Source organism: Ornithodoros turicata, chromosome 7 (genome assembly GCF_037126465.1).
Source record: "Ornithodoros turicata isolate Travis chromosome 7, ASM3712646v1, whole genome shotgun sequence".
NCBI classification, from domain to species: Eukaryota; Metazoa; Arthropoda; class Arachnida; order Ixodida; family Argasidae; genus Ornithodoros; species Ornithodoros turicata.
The window spans coordinates 30900320-30923505 of NC_088207.1; the positions used below are offsets into that span (position 1 = coordinate 30900320).

The following is a 23186-nucleotide window of genomic DNA, read 5'->3' on the forward strand; positions in this document are numbered from 1 at the left end:
GGTATCGGCAGGGTGAACGGTACTGGTGAGACAGTAGTGCCCTGTGGATGAGAGGCGCACTAGAGGGGTCTTTGTACGAGGCCCGTTTCTTGGAGAATACGCACGAGGTGGCGAGTTTTGGTAGTTCAGAACAGAACGTTCAGTTCGTAGTAACAGGACTTCACCAAATGACATGCTGAGGGCCAATCGTTGCACAGAACGATACCGTTATCACTCCTGAATTGCGGAATGCGCGACCCCTTTTTGTGACAACTAACATAACTGCATTGAGGGTCACAAAAGGCGGCGGCCTCACGTTCTCAACAAATGAGGGGAGAGAGCGATGTCATTTGGGATGATGGTGCCCTAGGAGCGTGTTACGCAGTGAAGTACTCTTTTCGAGTGTGTCAACTTGGAATTCCTAATTGGCTGGCTGCATAGCTACTAGATAAATTTGGAACCTGACTCCAGCTGCTGCACACAGGCGGACATCCTCCTCCCCGGTGGTTCTCATGCCGAACGTTCCGCTAAAGCAAGAAACCTTGTTTTCTTTCTGCAGGAGGCGGGTCTTGCCCAACGACCCCTTTAGCACTGTACACTCCCCGACGGACTCACGCACCCTCTACACATATCCACCCTTTCCGTTTTTGTTTTCTTTTTTTGCTATAGTCGTGACGACGCGCACTTCTGTGTGGCCAACAACGGCGAGCCGATTCTGTCATCCCCCCCCCCCTTGGGACCTGAGGCATATTAATTCATTTCATCTTTTATGAAGGAAGAAAAAGAAATACAACAATGAGGCGTCCGAAAGGCGGCACGTGATGCTCTGCAAGGGCACGCCCCCCAGAAAGACCCGGGTCAGCTGTAGCTAACAGTGACATGAGCTAGATAGTCATGCGTAATTATAGATAAATGAGCAAGCGAAATATGAATCATACGATAACATAAGTGTCATAGCCTGAGGATGCACGTACAAAAAAAAAAAAAAAAAGGAAAGAAGGAAAGCAATAGAAGACGTTAATGAACCGGTTCTCAACGGAGCTCAAGAAACGTCCTCGGTCGTAAAGATTTTTGTAATGTAACCATTCAAGGCTGCTGAAATATTGTGAGGCAATGACTGCTTCACTGATGAGATAATGACTGCGCATTAAATGAATAAACGTGGTCGGATTGGCCCTTCACGGAGGGAAGACAACACCAACAACAAATAAAAGAAGTGACGATGAATGAAAAGGAAAAAAAAAAGCCGCCTTAATTTGGGGGAAGAGAACGACTGACCGGAAGCAGACATGTTTTTTTTTAAACTGTGGCTATGAGCGGCGTACAGATGAGGACAGGTGGAGAGAGGACAGCAGGAAGGAGTCGGGGACAGGGGGGTTAGTATGCGTCCTGGACCGACTTCCAGGGAAACTGTGCCGATATTCGTCTGGAAAGTCTTCGGAAAACCCAGGGAAAACCTCACACAGCACAACCGGTGGCAGGATTCGAACCAACCACCTCCCAGTCAGCACGACAACAACGAGCGAGACGCCTCAACCCACTCGGCCATGCCGCTGGTGGAAGCAGACATGTAAAAAATACTGCTCAAAAGTATTTAAAATAAGATACTAACTAGTACACGTAAAAAGTATTTGGAATACAGTACAAACTACTCAAAACTGAAAGTAATTTGAGTAGAGTACTAAATGCTCTAAGAAGTACCTAGATACTCTTTAAAGTGCTTTAGTATTAGCAGTAAGTGAAACGCATATTCTGAACGCGACCGTGATAATGAAAGGAACAAACTTCAACTACCATACTAAAGCATATATTTTATTTGCTAGGTTTCGGTGTCCATTAATGTTTGGTGAAGTCTGGTGATATGTTCTGACCCAGAACTTCGTAATCCCTCTTGTATGTCAGCTCGGGTCTTTCAACCTCTGGCGCGTGTTTATTGCTTTGGTGAGCAAGAAAATAAATGCTGGGGGGGGGGGGATACATTTATTAGAACAAAGAAGAAAAGAATAAGGAGGAAAGATCAGCCCAATACTGGGACTATCTTGTACCTAATGGAATGCGGTCATGTCTCGATTATCCGGACACATTGGGAGTCGTCCTTTTTCGTCCAAATAACGAATTTCCGGATAACCGAACCAAGCAAACCTCCGGGGAAATCCGAATAATTTGGAAGGTCTCTTTATAGCTCCAGAAAAGGAAGCAAGTTAAAGTTACTTCAAAAATGCATGAGTAGTGAGCTGCCTGAAATTAGTAGGCACGCGTGTGACAGAAGTTTTGGTCACAGCCACGGCACCCGCTGCGTCACCCTGCTATTCAAAGAAGGCCGGTAATGCCTCAGAAAGTTGGGCTCGCGTACATGTTTTTGCCTTTTTGTAAATGTCTTTGGCATAGGTCAAAAGCCAGCGACACAGGACATTGACACTTTTCTGGATAAGTGAATCAGAATGACCTAGGTCCTGGTAGATTGGTTCCCGTACTTGCTGTCCGGGTACGGATAACGAAGGGGTCGGGCTATTGACAAGCAAGGTCCATCGTGGGACCGCACAGGAGAATAAATGACAGATGCGCGAATTAAAAAAATAAATAAATAAAGAGAAAAGGGAGATAAGTTCCAGTGAGCTGGAAATCTGTACATGGCGGTGAAGTGTGCTGGATACGGCTTGACGAGGAGTGAAAGTATTTTGAGTACTGAGTAGCAAATACTGAAAAAAAGTATTTTGGATACTTTAGAAGTACTCGTCGCAAAAAGTACTCAGTAGAGTACCAAAATACCAGAAAAAAATATTTAACATACTGTATTTCGAGTTCGTACTCAAGATACGCACAAGTCTTACCGGAATAGCAAGGTGCTAGAAAAATTCGCTGAGCATCGGAATAAGCTGATCGTCAATATGCTAAAATATTGATGGCGTGCAAAGAGAACATACGCGTATACGGAAGTATGCACGATAGAGATGCCCGCTGGTGAATAACCGGCGCACCTCTAGAGGGCGGTTTTGCCGTCATGGCAAGAGGATCTCTAGGGATTAGTCCCGAGTCGTCCTTTCCAAATCCGCCCGCCTTACGCAAAATAATCAAATAATGCGATTATGGCTGCCCGGTCTATCAACACAGTGAGGGAACCACTGCCGCAGAAAGTCACCATCATTATGTGTATCCTGATCTCTTCTTGTATCACTCACTTCTCTCGACCCTGCATGTTTCTGCGTCGGTAGGCGAACGTCACGCAAAGAAGACTGAACTGAACGTTGTCGTGTCATTTGGGATTGGTATTGAGGTTGCACGTGTGTTTTCGTGTTTCTTTGTGTTAACGTGTGTGTTTTGGTAATTGTAACAGAAAGGAAGTGGGAGACATATTCGTGTAAGCCTCATTCTGTAAGAAGTGTATACAAGTGTAAGAGTAAAAGTAAGAGTTGGAAATAGAATTAGTCAAATAGAAGGCTATATGACAACAACAAATACTGGGCAGATTGGTAGGTACATAGCTTGTGGGAAGCGACGATGTCGTTGTGCGACATCGTCTGTGCGTCTTCCTTTGTTATGTTCGTCGTTTCTCACAAGCAAGAAGACTTATTTCCAGGTTATAACAAGGCGTATTTTGGGTCAGACTGAGTAACTAACAGATGTGTACGAATACATACGCAGGCCGGAGACCTTCGGACGGGACTATACACTGTCCTTCCAAAACAGCAACAATTGAATGCTGAATGGATGCTCTCCTAGCAAGTGCACCACGACACCTATGATCTTGATTATTAGCAACAGTTTGACTGGACCTTCCGCTCTGCACACGTGATTCATTGCCTGATAAGTGAACCTATACGCCTCCCACGACGTTCCACGAATGTTGTAAGGACGGAATGCCTCGACCAGCGTAATTAACAGACTTCCAGCGTGGGATGGTCACCGGGCGACACACCGTACGAACCAGTCCGTGCGTCAATTTTCGAGAGCGTTACAAATTCCTAGGTCAACCGAGGACGAAGTGATTTGTAAATGTAAGAGGGCTGGCTCGGAAATGGTGGAAAAGCGGCCCGGGAAACTTCCGAAGTTGACAAAACGTGACAAGAGGATCCTTCGAAGGGTGGTGCTTCGTGAACGACAGACGACGTTAGCAAATCATGCAGGATCTTACATGATACGAATTGCTGTGGCAGTACAGCTACTCACAAGCCTTTTCCTCCCCCCCCCCCCGGAACGCCCACCGTCGCGATGCGGCGTGGCAGATAAAAAAGGACCAGTTCAAAAGGACCAAAAATCACCAACTTCTTCAGAGCAACATGGTCCCGCGATCTGGCAGTCCACCAGGTGTACTTGGACCTGGAGATCGCCAGGGAGTCCTGACTTTCAGTGTGCATCGTTCTAACAGTGAAGTTTGGTAGGGGCGGTGTAGCGCACTGATTTATCCACACTTTCCCTAAACACCCTCAAACGTTTCGAGACACCCGTACCTTTTTTTCCTGCACAACCCTTTCCAGGGTTTTTTCCTCCTTTGTTCCTTTGAAGGCAATCCTCAAATTCTGGACAACGGTGTATAGGTGCGAGCACTGTGACATTACTTCGAAGAGGCATCATGCATGTACATGCAAGACAACGTTCCATCCATGCCACAAAGCGCATGTCGTGTAAGATTAGTTTGGTGAGATGATTATCCGACCACGCCAGGGCCCGGACTTCAATCAAACCGAGCACGCCCGGGATGAATTGGACAGAATACGCATGGATTTACCAGTTTGTTCAGGCTATTTCTGAAGTGTACAAGTAGATAAAAGCGATTTGCTATTCTGTTCAGAATATATTTAATAAACATTCGAATGCACTATGGTACAAATTAACGTTCGAGATACCCTGGAATTTCTGGCATATGCACCGCAGGCACGAAAGTGATGAACGCAGGAAAGTATGCTCTACTTGGTCTAATTTTACTTTTACAAAAAAAAAAAAGAAGAAGAACACGCCTAGACGAATAATTCAGCGACTAGCGACTACGCTTCAATGAATTCCGCGTCCTCAAAGCCTACGCCGCAAGAAGAGCACGACCCCTGCACGTTCAAGTTCAAATCACGGTGGCCCGAGGGGACGACTGGACTCTGCCGATGTAAACCATGAAAGAAACCAGTCTGGCCTCATCCGGAATTCCAGTGAGGACACCGTGCGCAGTTCCATTCACTTCGCCCACGCCCTCTTTCGGCGTACGCTGGCAGTCATGCGCTGTGACGTTGCGCCTCCTCCAATACATGGTCGTTTGTAAGAACGAATCTTGGGGCCCGCAGGAGGGATCTCCGAGAAGGTACATGGCATTTGAACTGATAATCCACACCAGCTGTCGCTCAGCAAACAGCTGCAGGGCAGATATTGTTGGAAGGTCTGAAAGCATCACATGCTGTGCTGGAAAGGTGTCCATGCCAAAATTCTTCCTTCGTAACGCGACTACGCCAATGTACGTATACAGGGTGTCCCAGAAAACGTGTCATTGAATTATAATAAAAAATACTAGGTACACCACACAGAATCATGCGGTCAACGGCATTTGTTCTTACCAGGGTTTTGCCACCTCCTGATGTGAATGTTACGTAACGTAAGTCTAATTATGTAAATTTGAGCGAACTGAACTCGGAAAGTTGGCAAGTAAAGGTACCCGACTAATGTGCAGAGCGTGCGAATTTACTCAAATTCATGATAATTGAGAGGGATATTGAAGAGCTATCCCATCGGAAAAATAGTCGAACATCACGCTTTACGGAGCGCCAGGATCATAGCGCGCGACGAATTTTTCAGCGCAGTCGTTGTCAGTCCGACGGAAGGAGGTTGGACCACGGACCATGCCGGGACAGTGCGAAAATTTATATAATTAAACTTACGTTACATGACATTCGCATCAGGAGGTGGCAAAAACATATTAAGAATAAATGCTGTTGACCGCAAGGTTCTAGGTGGCGTAGTGTTTTCATTCTAATTCAATGACACGTTTTCTGGGACACCCTGTACTTATACCTTTTATACAAGGCTTTGTTATTCTGTGAGAAGAGAAACTTAAAAGTCAACGATGCAAAACGACGGTCAATATCAAAGAACTAATTGCAACAAGTCACAGCAGCACTGAGAGCGACTGCACTAGACCAGGCGTCGGGAACCTGCGGCCCAGCGCTGACCAAACGCGCGACAAGAATCCCGGTGCTTAGCTGACTGGCAGAGGGCGCGGCACGGCAACCGAATTCCTCATGCAAAAGCGCTCTCTCTATGTTGCCTTTTCCGCTCTCAATAAAATCAACGAAAGGTGTTTGTCGTACGCTTTTACCATAATTTTGTGAAGGTCATCGAAAATGCAAGCTTTCAGAACAGTTACACTTAGTAAACAGTAATGGTTACAAACGAATGTTCAGGTTGTTATGCACACAACGATGAATAACTTCGGCAGGCTAATTTAGTCTTATTTTAGAACGGGTTCAAATACCTTCTGCGGCTCCCGGAACAAAGTCGACGAGGGAGTGTGGGGATGAAATGCGTCCCTTGGTATTGTAAAGGTTCCCAACGTCTGCACTGGGTGATGGCTAAAAGAAAACAAGACAGTCATTTGTGTTCAATAGTATGTCATATCAATCGAATTGTATTCTGACAAGCTAATAATATTAATATAACAATGATTCGATCTATGTTCAAACCACAAAATACTTTATTTCCATGACACCGCGATTGCATAGAACAAAAAAAAAAAAAAAAGGAACAAGCAAGTTTTGTGTTCTACATCACCACACTCCTACCAATCAAGCACTGTATATTTTTGTCAGTCGCACACCTGTAGTGGTAGTTATAGTAGAATTTATATTAATTAGCGATCTTCAAACGGTAGCTTTCAAGTTAGAGAGTTCGTCTCAACCTTTCCGTCCTAGCTTCTCCACTCATCCATCCAATCATCATCAAATAAAGTTGTTGTTGTTCCTGAAATCGATGTAAAATGCGATCATTAACAAAGTTGTTTTCCAGACTGCATGTCATAAGGAACACGATATTCATCCGCTGTGTCGTTCGTGATTTAGAATCACTAGGAAAAAAAAAAGAAAGCCAATTGACGCTTTCTCTCTTGTCTCTCCTTCTCAAGGAGGACATCAATGCCGAGCGGCCTGTCATTGGTCTCCTCAAACGAGGAGATAAATGGCAGGCCGTTCCGCACAACTGATGCCCAAATCATCGTGGGAGATCGTTTGAGGAGACCAATCACACACAGGTCGCTCCGCTTTGCCGCGCTTATTGAGAAGGAGGGAAAGGGTAAATCGCGGCTTTGTCCGGCTTCGTAGAACCGCTCAATATCAACGACGTCACTCTAGTCCAGTTGATTCGCGCATAAGTCACGAACGAATGCGTGAATACCGTTCCTTTTGTATTACCTTCAAAGCGACGGCATCTTTCATTCCGCAAGGAGAAATTTGTGCTCTTTAGTTAACGCGCGTGGTTCCTTTCCTCCGCCGGCGACGCCTTCTTGATACGCTGTCGAAACGATAGCGGCATTTACAAATGTACAGTACTACACTCTTAAAAATGAACTTCACCGCATAGCACGCTCCTAGCCAACCATAATCTCAAATGATATGGTTATCTGCCCTGGTTCGTTGAAAACGGGAGGTGTACGCCTTTTTTGTGACAATTATGAACCGCATAAGTGTCACAAAAAAGGCGTACGCCTCCCGTTTTCAACAAATTAGGGGGCTTAATCGCTTCATCGTCGTTGCGGTCGTTACAAGCTAACGAGTGGCGGGAAATTCAAAAACGTGAGCACGTGAAACAACGCGCGTGACGTTTACCACGGCCTTCACGTATCGCGCGAAGAGCGCCGTGCACACGTTTTATCACGTGCCCACCTTTTTAAATTTCCCGCCCGCCTTTTTGAATTTCCCGCCACTCGTTAGCTTGTAACGACCGTAACGACGATGAAGCGATTAAGCCCCCTGGGCAGATAACGATATCATTCGAGATTGTGGTTGGCTAGGAGCGTGCTATGCGGTGAAGTTCATTTTTAAGAGTGTAGTAGTGTACATTTGTAAATGCCCCTATCGTTTCGACAGCGCTCAGACATATGTCGGCACAGTTCCCCTAGAAGTCGGCTCAGGACGCACATTTCCCCAGGGCGTCAGTCGTGACGTTGCCGATATACGTGAGGCCGACAACGGCAAGCCCTTTCACCATCACCATCACCACCACCACCACCATTTTTAAGAGTGTACATATGTAGAGCCCGTCACTGATAAAACCTACAACTTGACAACATAACACGGCCCGGGACGAACCGTCACTCAGAATGATATCGTTGTGTGTCCCGACTTGTTGAAAACAGGTGGTATGCAACATTTCTGGACAGCTAACTCAAAATGCGAAGTGTCCAAAAAGGGTGGACACGATAGCCACGACAGAGAACGGTATAATTCGGAGTAAAGGCTCACTAGGAGCGCGTTGTGGACGTGCAGTTCTGTTTTAACAGTGTAGCTGATATTCCCCAGAAAAAGAAATTGTTCAACACTCTATGTAAAGCTGGAACCGCACGGGGCGTATTGTAGGGCGTAAAACGCACCAGCGATGACGCGCGAGACAAACTCGCATGGATGATGTACACAGCGTGAAACGGGGAACTCGCCGAGAGAGAGAGAGAGAAAGCACGCTGTGTTGGAAGTAGGTGTGTGGTATGAACTAATGCGAAACATAATAAAACACATAAAGTAAATAGGCGAAGGCCTTTCCTCTACTTCGGTTATTTTTTCATTCTCTTGAAGTCTGACAACCTTTTTTGAGAGGCCTACCATGACAACCATACAACACGTGCATAGAGCGTCAAAACCAAAACACAGCGGTTGCCACGTGTTGCGGAACCGGAAACTCCTACGAACGCTACGCTGTGATTGACTACGATCCTCGACCGTCCGCTGCCGTCCGCGTGAAATATCAAGAGGCTGCTAACATGCTCTAGAAACAGGTTCGCCGCGTGAAGGTTTGCTACAAACACATTACGGCGCGTTTTTCGTGCTGAAATACGCTTCATGCGGTTCCAGCTCAATCGATCTTGTGCTACGGTGCTGCGACACATTCGTTGGGATGTAATAAGGCCAATATTATGCGTCATTAACCTAATAGAGCAGAAAAAGGATGACGCTGACTATTTCTATTAGTCATTCAGTTCCACTAAGTACGCTAAAATAATCAGCTAAATTTAGAATGTGCCAAGCTCATCTCACGGTATTAATGCGTTTGCCACATACCTTCGCTCAAACACCGCGTGGTATCATAGGATGAGGCACAACAGTACCATTTCCTGTCACCAAAAAATGCGGAGGACCAGCTCCCGTGGCATACTGGTTAAGATGATCGCTAACCACGCCGAGACTGGGAGGTGACACGGGTTCGAATCCTGTCACCGGCTGTGCTGTCTGAGGTTTTCCCTGGGTTTTCCGAAGACTTTACAGACGAATGTCGGCACAGTTCCCCTTGAAGTCGGCCCAGGACGCACACTAAACCCCCTGTCCCCCACTCCTTCCTGCTGTCCTCTCTCCATCTGTCCACGTCTGTACGCTGCTCATAGCCGCAGTTGCTTCGCGGCGCTAACAAGGAATTTAAAAAAAAATGCGAAGGAATGCGGAGTGGTCTCGAATTGGTGTTATAAAATACAGACCTCTGATCTGCGAACGAGGTATTTTCAGCACGAAATACTTCTGGCGTGCTCTTAGATTTGAAGATTCCAGAAAGATTCCTTTCAGCAGAGAGAAAATATTCGGGAAGAATTTGTCCGATTTCATTGTTTTTATCCCTTCCTTGTTGTACGGAGAGAAAAACTTCGTCCGCGCGGTCTCGTTGTCGATTCCTCCTCGAAGTCTTTTAATATTTCAAGAACGACATATGTGTTGTATTGACAGAAGGGACCTTTTCCATCCCATCTGACAGCGTGGGGCTACGCCGTGCCGATGAGAGCCAACAAGCCCGAAACGGCCGTCCACAGCTGGGATTGTGGCACGCATGACTTCTAAACATACCTCACGTGCAGCCATGGAGCATCCGCTCATTTCTCTATATGTATATACATGTGTATGTATGTATGTATGTTTTTTAAATTCCATGTTAGCGCCGCAAAGCAACTGTGGCTAATGTATGTATGTACGTACGTATGTATGTATGTGTGCATGCATGTATGTATGTGTGCATGCATGTATGTATGTGTGCATGCACGTATGTGTGCATGCATGTATGTATGTGTGCATGCACGTATGTGTGCATGCACGTATGTGTGCATGCATGTATGTGTGCATGCATGTGCATGTATGTATGTATGTATGTATGCATGTATGCATGTATGCATGTATGCATGTATGCATGTATGCATGTATGCGTGTGTGTGTGTGTCTGTATGTCTGTATGTCTGTTTGTATGTGTTTGCGTGTGTGTGTATGTATGTATGTATGTATGTATGTTGCGCGCTGGTGCATTTGTTCGTGCATGATAGCACGAACTGCCCTCAAGTGGGATGCGTGGCTTCAAAGGTGTTGTCGTTCACAAATCCACACAAATGCTCTGAAAGACGAGTACATGACCGTAATATTTATTAATTCTTTCTTTATGAAGTCTTTTCACTGCTTTTTCTGCATCACGTAGTTATGTCCACTGGTGAGGTAAAGAAATCCTGCGTTATGTCGGGGTAAGATGTCACGACGTATCTGACTGGCAGAGCGATTGATACCTCTTAGCACTTAGCACACCTTAGGAACCGTGTAATATTTTCGTCAGTCTTTTACACGTACACTGCGTATATATGCAACCAAAAACGTCTAGTTTTGCGGAGGGCCCATGAAAACTCTACAGTGAGGGCAGTGCTGTATAAGATGGAATATAATTGTCCTGAGGTTGGAGCATACGAAGGGACAAACACAACATAAGCGTGTACATTGCGCAACGTGTAAGTCATAAGTAGGGCCTGACTTTTTAGGGTTAAACCCGTATCCGCCCGATATTTACCCCCCGAACGAAATCTGTAAAATTCGGGTTTAACCCGAATCTACCCGAAAACATCCGTGTCGCGTGGCACACTCATAAGCGTGCATTAAAATAAAGTTTGATAACATTGCTAAACATTAGTTCCACGTTAAGACAAATTTTTATTAAACAATAAAAAATCACCCGAATACACCCGAATTCCTGACGACAGAATATGTCGTAACGGGATTTAACCCGAATTTTCTAATGAAAAATATCGCCCGATATTTACCCCCCGAATTTGGCCAAAAATAAAACCCGAAAAAGTCAGGCCCTAGTCATAAGATAACAGGTTCTTTCCCCCTAGTTTACTTTGTTTTTGGTATGCAGTACCAACAGATGTTGTATTTGGCACATGTCCACAATAAACACTACAAAAACGCACGTGAGGTTAATTGCCCCAGCCTCTCTGACAACCTGCCCGCCGCTATAAAGACACATAGTCAGACTTAGGGTTGCCACCAGGCCGGTATTATACCGGCACGGCCGCTTATTTGCGCGCTCTGCCGGTTGCCGGTAGGAAGGTGATACTGGCAGCCTTTTGCCGGTATTTGTGGCTCAAGACCTTTCATAAGGGCTTTTACGGGGTTTTCCCTTCAACATTTCACTACAGCTTGAATAAATCTGGAGCACAGACCCAACTCCGCAGTCACCAGTCGTTTTCTTAGTTATTCATTATTATTATTATTCATTGTTATTATTATCATTGTTATTCATTAAGCCCTGTGTTCGGTGGGGACACGAGCAGTGGTTGTGCAAGGCTGTTGGTGGTTATGTCGAGCCAGCTAGGACGTTCCTCACCCACTTTCCCTTTCCCACGAGCCTTTCCTCCTTCTCCTCTATTCCACCTCCTCTTCCTCAGCCGGTATTTTTCACTCTGAAAGGTGGCAACCCTAGTCAGACTTAACACCTAAGCTGGCTTTATAGGCTACGGTAGTTTTAAAATAATATTCGTAGCTTTACGCCGCGATACAACTATGATCATGAGCGACGCCACATTGGTCGGTCTGCGGATTAATTTTGCACATCTCTGGGTTATTTAACGTGCGTTGAAATCTCAACGCACAGCACACCGCAGAAGAACGTCGTATATCTACACTCTAAACCTGGTCCCTTCTAGTAAAGGGTAAAAATTTTCAAATTTTTACCCTCTATTTCAGGTGTTACCTTGTAACCTATGGGCAATACCCTCTATAAACGTTAGACAGATCACCATAAATAGAGGTCACTGCCTTCTAACCGCCACACCGACGTAAAAGTTAGTTTCGCCAGGCATGGCTGTCTCTAAGACGCTCTCCTCTTCACAGACGCTACAGAACAAATGGTGCTCAAATTGAGCTCTCATCAGTGCAGAACGCATACTGTCATTCGGAACATATAGCTATATTATACGTAATTCATCTAAGGGCTTCCAGTGACGAAAAGTGAGTGATCACTACATGTACAGATTCACATTCACAACAAATGAAAGAAAGAAATAATTGCAACTGGAGCATATGTATTATTTAATTGGCAAACCTGGAACTACAGCTGAGGCAAGAGCGCGAGGACGTCACGATACCAACACATCAGCTGTGGTGAACGACATTCAGTTTCAAGGAAGTATACTCTTTGCAGTCCTCACGTTGTTGCAACTTCCTCTCCAGTGCGCGGAAACATTTCTATTCCTTTCTGATATGTCAGAATGACACATCAGCGACGCGGCTATGGTTTATCAGGAGCACACGAAGAAGTAAAACACAAGGATGACAAAGGACTAAGCAAATAACGGACGTAAGACGTACACGTACACACTGTGTTGAACCGTTGAACCGTGTTAGAGAGACAGACTGTGCTGCGATTAGTGTTCCTAGACTGTCCAGCAAAAACGTAACCACGTAAACTTTGTAGTGAACATACCGTAGAAATACCCTGATAAAGTTTCGTCACTTGACCCTTTTGCATTCTTCACAATTCTGAACACGATCCGCAGTACGCACAGACGCAGAGACACAATAACGTAACACACACTGATCCGACACTCTCGTACTGAATGATTGAATGTGCGGCTTGAACGAGAACACAGTGACTTTTGAGCAGTACCTTTCATATAGGTTACCTTGCAAACCAGAAACCTTGCAAACAAGAAAAACAAACGAAGGAAATTCAAACGCGGAATTCGTTTAGAAGTTACAACGTTCCTATAAAGGGCACATTTATAAGTTACGACGATTGGATTTCCGTTGAACACTGAAGTAACCTCTATTGCTCCTCCAGTGTCACGTTACAAGTCGTGTTTAACCTCTAAATAGAGGTATCGAACGTGTAACCTCTACGATATTTGGAAATCTACGTCTATATAAAGGTTACACATTGCTAAAAGTTACAATAAAGGGTACTGAGTTAAGAGTGTATCGCGAATTCCGCTGGTCGTTTTCGTGCAGTTCAGTGTATGGTGTAGGTTCAGCCTAGTATAATTCAATTCAATTCTATTAGTCTGTTTAGCAAGATCTCGATTATAACAGTACCCGCCTAAGCCTTGACGCTTGTGGGCAGGTAACGGTCAGTGGCGTGCTCAACACTTTGAGTCAAACACTGATAACAACAGTAATAATAATAGTAATAATTCAATTCAATTCAATTTTTTACTCTGTTTAACAAGATCTCGATTATAACAGTACCCGCATAAGCGTAATAATAATAAAATAAATGTAATAATAAATAAATGTGGGTTCAGCCTAGAACGAAAAAAGAGCGAACGGAAGTAGCAATGAAACGCGACAAACGTTGGCGTGAAGCAGCCGTGTGACGTGCATGCTCGAGCCAAGTTGAACGTTTTCTGCACATCAACGGCCAACGGAATTCACAAGCTACTTGTACCCTGCCACCAAGTTGCCTGCCGTCCTCGGATGGGGTCTAGCCCGCGATCTTGGGATCAGCAGCCGGACACACTAAAAACTGATCAAAAGAGCCCAGTTAAACCATTTCTTTTTTTTTTTTTTTTTTACCTACAACATGTTTAATAAGTGTGATTTGTTGCCAAGTTATCCGGTTCAACTTCAGCCGTAGTTCCTGCAGCCTGAAGCACGTAATTTCGTCATAGAAATATCGAAAGTAAAAAATGTGACAACTCTCTTCGGGCTCCGCTACAGCTGTACCACACTCATTTATTTGTACTATACACCCGCTATAAACGCAGACAACATATCCCGCATGAGCCGGCTGCAAAGGCAGCCAGAATTGAGGACAATATGATTATCTGTCCCCTGATTTGATGAAGAGAATTCCTGAAGAGAGCGGCCTTTTTGTAACAATTCACATATATTCAAATTGTCCCAAAGGGGCGTAGCGTCCCATTTTCAAAGAACGGGGAATGAGAATGGCATCATGTTGAATTATCCTTGATTCTCAGCGTGCTATGCGGTGAAGTTCTGCTAAGCCTTGCTGCCTACGGCAAGCAGTTTCATCAACACCTCCACCAACTTCTAGAGAGTACTTGGACTTCATTTCAGAAATATTAATTGTTCTTTAATGTAGTTGATGTTTGACACATTGAACAGCGCTCACTTCAAGCATCACTCAGCGATTTCAACTGTCCAATACCAATGCAACTAAAATAAAAGTGCCAGATATGATGCAAGTTATGTAAAATCAACGACAGCGACAGGGCTGAAGGGTTCAAGAACCGTAAGGTGTGCCTTATGGTTACTGTAGAATGTGGAGACTGTACAAGTGAGTACACCATAAGGCACGCCCTTCAGAAAGACGTGGTCGAGACCCCCTCCCTTCTGCAGGTGGCTTCTTGGGTAGGTGACACGATGTTCAGGGTGGGTGCAGATAAAGTAGCCCCACATTTTCGCACATAGCGCGTTCCCTGCACACCGTACAAACTTCCTGCGGTAGCACGACGGTGCACTTATGCGGTGCAAATCGAGAGAAAAAATCGTGGTAACCAAACTCAGCGCAATAAAATCGTCAGCAACGCGAACTTCGCTCCGTGTATTCCCAATGGGACATGGCAGTGTAGCACAGTTGCATCGCCCTACCGCTGGGGGTGCCACTCACGCAGAAACAAAACCAAATCTGGTACGCCTAGCAGTAGCTAGACGCAACCTTGTCGTGACCGCCATATTGACTTCTGCATAGGAAAATCGGGATGCACGGAGAGCAACGATTGCATGGATAACTCTTTTGTTACATGGAGTTTGGTTACTACGATTTTTTTGTTCGTCTTCATCGGATAAATGCGTCATCCACCGGAAGTTCATGCGGTAAGCAGGGACCGCCATACGTGCATAAATGTGGGGCTACTTTACTTGCGTCCACCCTGTAGAAAACGAGAAATTCTCGCATCGATTGGAGGAAGACACGGTTGCGCTTGGTGTCCACGTTGAAGTCACCAGTGAGGGTAACAGGATAGGTTCGTTCGCTGATGAAAGTTTCAGCCAGGAACGCATGTATCTTGGCAAGGGGCGCATTGGGAGAAATGTACATAGACACCACCACGATGCGTTTCTTTTTCGTCGTTTCTTCCCTTCTGTGTTTCGGCGCCACAATGGGTGTCTTCTTCTTCGTTTCTTCTTTTCTGTATTTCGGCGATGCAACATAGGGGACAATATCTTCAGAAGATTGAGGCCTTAACAGCCGCCGCTGTAAAAAAAGAAAAAAAAAGAAAGCGCCTTGTCCTCTTCCCTTCTATTGAGTTTACGTCCTGTTTCCTCTTTATCCTTCGTGCGACGGAAACGCCCCCTTGTGATTACAATTCAATTAAGGCCACATCTTCCTTTACCTATTAGCCGAACACGGAGTCTCAAAAATAGATACACCGTCTCAGCCGGCGTATCAGCTCGCGCGCGCCGTACTGTCGTAGAAGCCAAGCGAGCAATAAAATCTACCCGATCAATACCGGGGTAGTCGCCTTAATTAGCAGCTCAAAACGATTCCCTTACTCCGTGATAGAGGGGGAGAGAGAAAGACAAAACAAAATCGCTAATTAGCTGCGCTCTCCTCGCGAGTATTTAATCCAACTTATTTCACATAGACATTTCTGTGCAAACTTGTTTTGTGCATTCACCCTGAAGAACGAAAGCAATATGGCAAAACACCAGTTACCATGAAGTTCGCTGGACGGTACTGCGCTCCTAAATCAGATGGTCGGTTGGTGACGTCACTGACGTGTTATGACAGAGCGGTCTGCGAGTACAGCACGCTTGTATAACCGGCCCTCGTCCCGTACGACATCGTTATCTGCCTGAATTTCCTGAAAACGAGAAACGTACGCCCTTTTGTGACATTTGTACAGTTATATGAAATGTCACAAAAAGGCGTACGCCCCACGCTTCTCACAAATCAGGAGCGATAACGGTATCATCTCGTGCAATGGTACCCCCCGCCCTCTCGTTTATGAGTAGGTGCGTTTACATGAAGATGGTAAAAGTTGTGGGAGCGATAGCCAGAAACGTGTCCGCGTTATCTTTGATTCACCTGCTGCTGCTGCTGTCGTTGATAATAAGCATTGCTCTCCGGAGTGAGGAGTATCAACTGGGGGCGTTGCTCTCGGGCTTAAAAGAAGCAGCAGCGCTCGCGATGGGAACACATGTCTGGGGGACGGTCGACGGGACTCGGCTGGAAGACGCGGCTGAGAGACACGGCGCTTCTGGGCTGGTGGCGGTAGCGTGGCTGTGCGCGGTATTGTATTGTTGGCTCTGGATCTAACTGGTATGTAATAAAGTATCTGGATTTCCTATGTCTGTTTGGAGTGTCGTTCCTCAGAGGCAGAACGAGGGGTCTTCCCCTGGGTGGGTTTCGCCTGCCTGGTGATGGCAGTAGGATTCCCACAAAGTCGACTGGACGAGATAAGTCGATTTCTCGCTTGCATGTAAACCGGCGTATATGGACTTAAAAGAGAAGTCGACACAGCGAAAACAAGCCGCTGGGGTGAGGTAGTTAAAACGACATCTGTCGACTGAAACCAGTCAGGCAACTGCAGCAGGTTTCCCTAAGCTTCAATCGAGTGCTCTGGGACCGCGGGAGTCTCACTCGATTGTCAAGTAAACCAACGCCATTCCACCTTGACGATTAGTCGACTGGGGCTTTCAGTCGACGTATCGGTCCGTTGGTATTGTCGCCCTCAAGTTACCGTGCCTACCCGAACCAATGACAAAATGCGTGACTCAGAATCATATCTGTTGATTGGATGCTGTAGACGCCGTAGCCTACCGGGATCCCGGTAGCGGTATACTAAACTCGCTAGTGTATAGACAGTAGAGTACAGACGGTACCGGGTACGGTACGTTCCAGTCCCTTTTCACAACTGCTTATGCTCATGCGCATGACCCTGAGTGCGCCGGACAAGGTTATCTCAGTGTTCTATAGATGGCCCTGAATGGGGATGAAAGAAGTGGGGACCAGTGGGGAGACCGCACGAGCGGCGCGAGCTCGTCGGTCCCACCCCGGACCGGTTTTGGCCTTTGTTCAGGCGCGCGCCGAGGGCGGTTCGCTGGAGAGCGGCTAGGATACGACGCGTATGTGAAAAAGATCCATTTTAGAGCTTTTGGTTGAAGTGCACCGTATTGAACGAACGCGACAAACCATATTCATCGGACTATATTCAACGAAACTTCTCTCCTCCGTGCGTTCGTTCAATATGGTGCGGTACGTTCAGTACGTGTGGGTTCGTCGCGGTAGTGCACGGCGGCGTCCATTATCGGCAAATCCACTTCTCATAAAAGACAAGGCAGAATCGCGGAGTTTGTTATCGAAATATAGCCCGACAATGTCTCGCATGATTCCAGAGATGCTGCACGCGCTGCGGTTACCGATATGGGCTTCACTCGTGGAGACTGCGAAACTTGCCTTGTAAATTGATTCCAATTAAGTTTATCTCTAAATTACAATCAAATTAAAGTGGTAAATAAATGTAATAAAAAGAGCTGTAGCTGCGTCTTGCCTAACGTTTCCTATTTTACGGTAGCGAAGAAAAAGATCGCGCTGGCCGAATTTGTAGCGAGCATATGTTTTTAGCTCGCAATTTCAAATGAAATGGAAACCCTGCTCCGCTACTGAAAATATGGCGAATACGATAGCGCTACTACCAGTAGCGCCACTGTGTACAACATGCACACGAACCAGGATGTCCTCGACACCAACGAGAATAAGCCTCTTGTTCCGTATCTGCCGCTGATATCCGATATCGCTAGTGACACTAAAAAGGACAGCGTCATCGCCATCGGCTATTCTGGTGTTTACCACACGAATTTCAGTCACTACCTTTTACAGTTTTTCAGATCTGCGCTTATGCAGCTGTGTCTCCGAACGACAGCCGTCAACACGAGGGGGAGAAGCGAGGTCGTGACAAGCGCAGCAAGTTACAGCGACGTCTGGTGGGAAATATTCCCCAATTCTTCAAGCAACAGTGATCTATGTTCCCAACTGACTTGCTGCTCCTGATTGCTACATAGCCAACACGTAGCTAACTTCTTGCGTTTTAGACCCAGTGTCGTCTGCACGTGGTTTTGCCGCCGTGCTTGTCGAGAAATGCGCAGTCGATGAGCAACTGCACACAGTGTTGCCCGTAAATGTCAATTTTAATTTTCTAAAAAACAATAGCTTCAATTGGGACAAAATTGGAACTGAGTGACGAAGTACTGAGGTCTCAGGCCATCGAATAGATAAATCTAAATAGCATTCTCGAAGGAAAAAAAAGGAGTAAAACAAGGAGTAATTGGAGCTTCTATAGACCCCTAGGTTGCAATTACTCCCCATTTTAGTTCCCTCACCCCGAAATTTACTCCCCAGAACTGTAAATAGTCGCTGAACTTCGCAAATCGTCTCCTGAATGCAATATTCTATACGTAAATGAGGGCTCTTCGTGAATTTGATGGAATAAGGCTATATAACTTAGCGAACTTCGCAATTTTCCACCCACACAGAGGAAAAAAATAGTTCGAAGTTATTTCTTGCGAAATGGTGCCCTATGCATGTCGCAAGACTTTATAGGCGGACTGCGCTACAGCTTTGGAGCGACGCGAGCGCCACGCTCAGGCGGGGACGCGCATATATCTGCTGTCGCGGCGGCGATAGCTCTCTTATGTGTCGCTGGCTCGTTAGCTGTCACGTCTACTGCATTTTCTGTTTGTCGAATTCTTCGTATGTTGTGCCATGGAAAACGAAAGTCCTAATCGATGGTCGTCGAGAGGCAACTATTGCTACAAAACAAACAATGGATACGCGATGATATCCAAAGCCTCGTATTACCCGTTTCTCCGAAAGCCACACGGGAAGGATAGGAGAGAAAGTTGGATCACAACAATTCATTGAATCGAATAAGTTCAGCTACGCATTCATTTACAATGTGCGGCACATTTTATTTCACGGTGAGGAGAGTACAAACTTTTAAACCCGTATTGCAGCCAAGTGAAAAGTGGGTGCCAACGAAGAGAACTGTTGCATGCAGTGTGTCGGTAACAAGACGAGCGATTTTGCAAATAGCCCTTATATCCACGACCTCTCTTGATGCATACTGACGAGCACATCGTAGGCTACATATTATACCAAGGCTACATATTTCTAAATCATTGTGAACTCTGGCTTCCTGAAGCATGTGCAAAAAAGTCGATGTAATTCTCAGCGACTAGGATTTCCGGGGACACGTGCAGACATGTAGTCAATGATCATCCGCCGTCAATGAACGCCGTGTCAGTCGTGCCACCCTTCTTAGTGGGGCACCTCAATTTACTAAAGATAACATGCAGATAACATGAAGATGAACTGGCGTGCCATATATCACAAGTAATAATACGTATATAAATAAAAATACGTAAATATACGGAATACTCGAATTCTGGTCACACTTGTGCCCTACATGGGCGACATATCCCACATGTGTTTCTCTGCTGATGAATTTGCTTAGCCTTCTGCTAAAGCAATATTTTTGTTTAGTATTTTAGTGTAGGAAATAGGAGTTGTTAGTATGAGTTGGAGTTAGTATGACAGATGCCCAATATGCGGAACACTGCATGATATGGATTTTTCCATTTCGTGCACTGCCGGTCTCGGTAGCTCAGCTAGTAGCGTGTAGGCTTTTGCTGAGCACCCCAGGTGCTCAAAATCGTCCGCAGCCCTATACCTGGCTACACGTGCAGCATGTAGCTAGCCATGCTGCAGACCCCCTTACGTGTAAATTTCCCAATTATTATTAGTGTGTCAACTCATGCAAGCCAAAAGAAAAAAAAAACAGCATAGAAGATTTCAGCCATACCTAAGCGCAAACACAACACACTCGCCTCGTCACTCTACAGCATGACTATGCGCGCGCTTTCCTAGAGGGGCGCTGTAGCACAATTACTAGTGGCGTCTCTAGCGAAACGCACTTCGCCTATATCACTCGACATATAACGGTTGACGGCCTAATTCAAATTATTTTCATTCATGCACACGGATTATGCACCTGGGGACTTTTAGTACAAAGCGTGAAACGCAGTCTCCACTTCGTGACATTCATTTACTCCCCTGCATTTACTCTCTGAAGGGACTAATTTTTGTGGCAATACATTTAGCCCCCAAAAGGATTGAAATGACTCCTTTTTTGTTAGAGTGTACTGCCTTACGGCACTTTTAAGGAATAACCATTACACTCCAGGCTATCAGTAAATGGTGTTCGACTACGTTCCCCATTCTCAGTCTCCTCTGACACGTTATTTAGCTCTGTGCACTTCTCCAGTGAAAATCTTGGGCAGAATCCCTATGTTGGTTCCGGTGTTGTACTGCAGAAACCATTGACTCGCACAATGGAAGATTCAACGAAACGTTCTGTTTCGATGGCTAGAGTCAGCGCCGCCATTTCAGATTAGTGTCAGCAGCCAACACTAATATGCCGGGTAATGGCTAGAGTCACGCACCGAAGATTAATTTGCTGTAGTGGAAGCGCGAGTAATCTAAAAAATTGCCTCATCACCATCTCATCGCGTTGCCCACGGAGATTGGGCAAGTTATCCGAGCACGAATGTAGAGGGTGATTTTATTTTATCCGAAATCGCGTTCTAATGGCATAATGACGTCAGCGTATCCATGCCAAAATCGCCGAAGTAAAAAATTCGAAGCCTGGCATAAACGAGATTACATACGGACGGATCTCAGAAAGCAGGAGGAACAAAGGCGTAACGCGCTGCGCACCGTTTCTGCTGGTGAGCAGCGTCGCGCACAGAGTGGTTTATGTGTCTGCACTGGAATATAATAACGACGTACTAGTATTTCAGCCACATGAGAAAATAGAATTACGAGGACGCTATCAAGCAAGCCGCTTTGCAGGTTGGCTTTTAATCTTACATTACCACACAACAAATTTCAAATTTTCAGGTCGTAGCATACGTCTGGTCCTAGAAAAAGAAAATTAAATGGAAAAGAATTAATAACCGTTATCACCATTACACGGCCCACAGTGAAATAATAATAATATTGTGTCAAGGAAACAGGAACCGAGGAACTGTTTATTGAGATACCAGAACTGGAGGAAGCGAGAGACAGCGCGAACGAGCGGGGTATGATCATACGATGACGATCGCGATTGAACGTATTCCGTCTCACAACTTCACCCGCCAGAGAAAAGGAGACAACCTGCGGACGGATAATCGGGGAGTGGTTAGGGGTGGATGGCGGGTGACGTGAACGGTTTCAGAGCAGGGATGTCGACAGTCAGGAGAGAATCAACGGGTCGTGGCTTATAACCTCTGATGTACGTCGAAGGACGGGGTAAGGACCTAGGTAACGAGCACGGGCCCCGGGGTACGCATCGGTGCCCAGAGCCATATACGCTGTCGCTGATGCGGAATTCAAGGGGGGGGGGTCTATTTATTTTAGTAGGGAAAGTCAGCCAGAAAGGACGGCTTGCTATTCCTTGGTAAATCATTCCTTAGTGGATAGTTCCTGGGGTAGTCAGAGTCAGGCGATGTGGAGTCAGAGGCCAAAGATCTTCCGCCGTCCCACCCACGATTTCCCAGGTTGCTTAGGAGACCGATATCCCGCAGGTAGTTGAGAAGCGCCTGCAGTTATAGCTCTACTGCGTGTGCCAAGTAATGTTGCGAGAGAGATGTTGGAGTATCCGAGGCTGGTCAGGCGACCATGCAGCCTCGGAGGTGACACTCATCGTATAGTGGTGTTTGGCGAGCGCTTGGTGGTCAAAAGTACACTCTTAAAAATGAACTTCACCACATAGCACGCTCCTAGCCAACCATCACCCCGAATGACAACGTTCTCGCTGTAGATTTGCTGAAAACGTGAGGAGGAGCCTATTCTGTGCCGTGCATAATGGCCACAAAATAGGCTCCTCCTCCCGTTTTCAACAAATCAGGGGCGAGAACGTTGTCATTCGGGATGATGGTTTGCTAGGAGCGTGCTATGTGGTGAAGTTCATTTCTAAGAGTGTACGGAAACGAGCCAGTTGTTGACATTCCTCGCGGTACATGAAGTAGTGTTTGCAAAGGGTGGGCCGTGTAATCGGTTTGCGGAGTGTAAAGGAAGAGACTGTCGGTGGTGCACAAGGGCTCGCGGTCATAAACAAGACGGAAAGGGCTGAAGCCCATCGTGGCTTGCTCTGTAGAGTTGTATGCCAACGTGACGGCGCGTCCCAGCTGGTGTGATTGGCAGACATGTAACAAAGGCAGCATGTCAGCCAGGGTGTGAATAAAACGCTCTGTAAGTCAATTTGTCTGAGGGTGGAGGCAGAAGTGGGAGTGTGCACCATAGAGCAAGCCCGGAATACCTCTTGGAGCAGGGCGGCCAAGATCGCTTATAATCACCCGCGGGGTGCCGTGATGTAGGAGAATGTAGTTCGTGAAAATCCGGGCAATTTCTTTTGGTCATCCAAATGCGAGGGGTGAGGAAGGCTAACCTTCCTCACCCCATATTCAACAACAACAACAACAACACTACGCTCCTCCGCTTGCTCCACGCTTCGGACCTTATGAACGCCTTGTGGTCGTGTGACCGCGTGTGTGATTTTTCTATTTTTATTATCTTTAATAGGAAGCCGACCTCTGTCTTGCTGTCCTTTTCTTTTCTCTCTAATAAATCTTCATACCGCCCCCCGCCCCCCGACACTAATGCGGGTAAAGGCTAAAGCACTGCTTTTAGAGCAGGACGTTGGTGGGCCAGATATGAACATGGACCAAGTAATTTTGTCATAATGCGTGCAAGAAAAGCTTAGTATAGTGAGAACTATGTTAAAA

At 46.1% G+C, this 23186-nt stretch overlaps 1 long non-coding RNA gene across 1 annotated transcript in view; it reads right to left on the minus strand.

The window, feature by feature from the left end:
• Positions 1 to 23186, minus strand: part of LOC135400796 (uncharacterized) — a 46874-nt gene that overhangs the window by 11206 nt on the left and 12482 nt on the right. Inside the window, exon 2 of the long non-coding RNA XR_010424648.1 lies at positions 6431 to 6527. This is a non-coding gene — a long non-coding RNA (uncharacterized LOC135400796). The remainder of the gene's footprint in view (positions 1 to 6430; positions 6528 to 23186) is intronic.